The sequence below is a fragment of the Nannospalax galili genome, unplaced genomic scaffold (genome assembly GCF_000622305.1).
Source record: "Nannospalax galili isolate Female #2095 unplaced genomic scaffold, S.galili_v1.0 scaffold1200, whole genome shotgun sequence".
NCBI classification, from domain to species: Eukaryota; Metazoa; Chordata; class Mammalia; order Rodentia; family Spalacidae; genus Nannospalax; species Nannospalax galili.
In genome coordinates, this window is record NW_008347131.1 from 2794095 (window position 1) to 2798619 (window position 4525).

The window sequence follows — 4525 nt, forward strand, 5'->3', positions numbered from 1 at the left end:
ATTTTTATTGAATTTTTGTGCATTTCATACAAAACATCTTCCTCATCTTTATAAGCCTTTTTCCATCAGTACTCCCCATACCCCCCAACTGGATTTCATGCATTCTGTCATATATGTTAAGGCCTACAAGTCAAGATTGTATACTCAAATGTCCCTCAGTGAAAGCTCATCCACTGTAGTCTAGTCAGCGTATCTAGAGTCTCTCCCTTAAAGATCAGCTTTCCTTCATCCAGTAGTAATCAGCTGTCAGTAGTCCCTTGGCTAACACAGGGGCCTGATGCCCCATTTCCCAAGTTTTGTTCTGGGTTTTTGTATGATTTGTTTGCATGTGTCTTGGGCATACTGACACCATTGCTGTAAGTTCATATGAGCAAGTTCTCAGAGACCTGGATGACTCTGTTTCCTTATGATCATGCACCAACCCTGGCTTTTGCAATCTTTTTGTCCATTCTTCTGGACTCCTCTCTCTTTAACAATCTCTTCCGGCTTCTGTCATTTTCTTTTCTAGGTGATGTTTATTTCTGTATTTGATAGTAATTAGAATTCTGTAAAAAATGAAGTCAGTCTTTGATGAACTAAATGCATTGCCATGTGTGATATTACATACATCATTTATTTATTGTATAGATTTAGGAGTCTTTATAGATTTAGGTTTAAGGTGTTTGCATTGTTATATCAAAGACATATAAGCCTCAAAAGTCAGTGTTTCTGAATTTAATACTATTTTTCCTATTTTTGTTAAAGTGCAATCAAATTATGCACTACTAATAACTTTTCTGTATTGCTTTCCATAATATTTATTTTCTTAAAGAAAAAAAATCTTCTAAGTTGAATTTGACAAGTAGTTATTACTTCACCTGAATTGGATCAAAAATTATAGTAATTTGATAACCTATGATTTGTAATATTCTCTTTAATAATATTTTCCTTGCATAAAGACTTAGACTGTTCTTTTATGTTAGTAGCTATTTGGATCTAATTTTTCAGACATGTTGATTGAAAACAAAATAGTTCTTATTCATACAAATTAATATTGTGCCTTTAACAGATAGTATATTTGTAGTTAAATTTCTACTTTTTTCCAATTGGTTGTCCTAATTAGATGTCTAGGATAATTTTTGAACATACAGGATACATGGGAGGCAGTGTATATAGAAGGCATCAGTTCTCTGAGGTATCCGTCCTCAGAGAGTTTAATTTGGAGCAAGTGCTTTGGGGAGAGTTTGAACAACCAAGTGAAATATTTTGAGGTTCATTATTAAGTTTCCAGTCAAATCTTCCTTTCTCTGGCAGAATCATTCTCTTTGGGCATTGATGTTGCCTCGAAATGTAAAATAAAATCCATTATCTTCAATACATGAACCATATTAATTCAGATATGCAAATATTACATTAATGTAAAACAGTCTATTTTGAAGATTATTCAGTGTTACATGCATCTGACTAAAAGTGGTCAGATTTTTATTGCTCAGAAAGAGTAATGTTTTAAATTTCTTGCTCTTAAAATGCTCTAAGTCCCTACTCTTGGACATGATGATGTATGGAGTATTTGAACTCTTTATTCTTTAAATCAGTTCTGTGTAAACCTATAATTTAAACCAAAATGTCTTTGAAAATGAGGGGACACAGTCACTCTCCATGCAGGCTCAAAGATCCACATCTCTGTGTGACAGAGGTGTTCATGCTTCAGTGACTACATGTTCTTGTTCCAATTTTGCTGTTATACACTGATTGGTATGGTTAAAATTCTTATTTTCATCAAAATAAGCTGTCAGAATCAATGATAAAATAGTAAAAGTCTGGATTTGCAACAAGTCATCAAAGGGAAATAGGAAGCCCAGGTAACACATTTATGAACATACTCTATTTGTTTTGAATGAATTGTATATCTTTTTTAAATATCAAGTTGATAATTTATGGCAGGAGGTTTATGCCAGGATCAAAATAAACCTAGTATTGAATGCTTTTTTATACTGTTAGAATAAATACCATTATAATAATTTCTTGTTTATTTCAAGCTTTATGTTTTTATGTATCTTTTTATTGTTTTATGTATTTCATATAATAGATCCCCCCATCCTCAGCCTCCCATGTTCCCCCGCACTGGATTCCATGCAGTCTATCATATATGTTAAGGCCTACTAGGTCAAGAATTTGTACCCAGATATCCCTCAGAGCAAGTTCATCCAATGGAGTCTAGTCAGCCTATCAAGAGTCACTACTTTACAGAAAATAACTCTCCCTCACTGTACAGCAATCAGTTGCCAAAGGTTCCTCAGCTAAGCTTGGGGCCTCTGCCCATTTCCCCAGTTCTATGCTGGATTTTCATCTGGTGGAGTCAGCATGGGTCTTGTGCTTGCTTTCATCATTGTTTCAAGTTCATAAGAACAAGTTCCCAGATTCCTGAAACTTTGGATTACTCTTTAAAATGCTGCTAAGATATAGAAAACATGAAAAATATAACAAAATACCAATATACATATGATATCCTCATAGCATTTTTTATCGTATAAACTTGTATTTTCTATCATTTGTGGAATATAACAGTTTTTAATATATTGTCACTGTGCACATGGTATTTTAAAATATTCAGGTGCTATGTTGAGGTTTCATTCTCTTTGATTGCGATGAAATAAACAGAACAGATTATCATACAACTATAGCTGTTATACTTTTCCTTTGAGCACTCACATCTATGTACCTCCAAAAATGAGATTATGAATTATTTTCTGTCTGTATCTGGCTGACTTAATCATTTGTTATTATGCCTTCAAGTTTCACTCATGTTGTGGCATATACCTAAATTATTACCTTTTGCACATTGAATTTATTATGTACAATTTGTTTATTTATTATCTAACAATGCCCACTATGACATTCCACAAGGTAGACCTTTGGAATAAGAATGCACACTTGTTGAATATACTTATAGTATTACTGAGAAATACTTTGATCATTTTTGTATGTATGTATCACAATTTATGTGTGTATTCAATAGGTGATGGGCATTTGGATTGGGTCTAACTTTCATTATTTTCAATAGTACTGTGTTGAGTATTAGTGGATAAATGTTCACTATTAGAATGAATATTAAAATTATTGTTAAATAGAAGTTATGGATTTTTAGGTATAAGACTTGGGAACTTTAAAGGAAATGGCAATAGCTGTTGTTGCGTGCAAGGTATAGAACTGGGACCTTTAAATTTTGCCCTCATTTGATTCTCTAATTTACAAAGAAAATAATTCATCAGAGTAAATCCAGTTTTACTGTTAAGTTTCAAACACAGGAATGAGGCAAGGGAAAAGACAGTGGAATTCCCTGCAATAATGTGGATAATAAAAGAAAGGCAGTCTTTATAACTGTAAACAATAAAGATGTAATCCATCCATCCATCCATCCATCCTTCCATCCAAGAGAATGTTCCTTTTAGTAATAGGAGGATGGACCATAAGGGAAATTCATGTAGCTTTGTTTATAACACTACGACATTTATTACTGCATGTTGAAAGAAATATCAGTAAATAATATATTGTACTTAGCTAATGTTTATATGCCAGATAAATTTCTGTAATCTTTATTTGCATTTAATATTTGATACTACCTTACATGTTAGATGATATTGCAATGTTAATTCTACAGATTATGTCGAGTAATTTACCCTAAACTTCACAGTTTTAAACCTGGACTTTTAGGCTCCTAATCCACACCAGAATTTAGATGCTGGCATCTCAATGGTTAGGAAGCTTTGCGGCCCACCTATAGAAAATTTATAAAGAAAAATAAAATGAATAGTGAGAGTTTATGAGATAGACAAACACCCTCTCTGTTTTTATAACTTTTATTGAAATCTTGTGTATTTCACAGAAAACATTTTAAACATCTTTACACCACCACCCTCATCCATACCCTCTCATAGATCCCCACCAGATTTCATACATTCTGCCATTTATGTTAAGTCCTACCAAGTCAAGTTGGTGTACCCAGACATCTTATTATTGATTCTCACAATCCATTCAAAATCGTGAAAATTTGAGAGGTATTTTACTTTGAAAAAATAGACAAGGAAAATATATTACATTTCAAAACTTCTCATATTTAATGTGAGATATCTGATGATTTGCTTCATTTTCACAAACATCACAGATTTTGAAGCATTGTGTTTATAGGTATTACTCAATCTTTAACAAAAGTTAGAAAACAAATTTTACTATGAAAAGAGTTAAATAAAACATGTTTAGCCATTGATTCTTTGTCATGTGATTCAAGAGTGCCTGTATTGAAACTCAAAATTCAGAGTCTGTGATATTTACTGAACTTTATAAACGACCATTATGTCGCGAGCCGGGACTCTGTCCAGCAGAGTCCAGGAAAGACGACACAGACACCAAGGTGAGGTTCAAGCTTCTGTTTCTCTTTCTCCTTTATTCTCTCGTATTCTCTTCACTATGATGCTGGCTCACTATGATGCTGGCTCACTATGATGCTGGCTCACTATGATGCTGGCTCACTATGATGCTGGTCCCT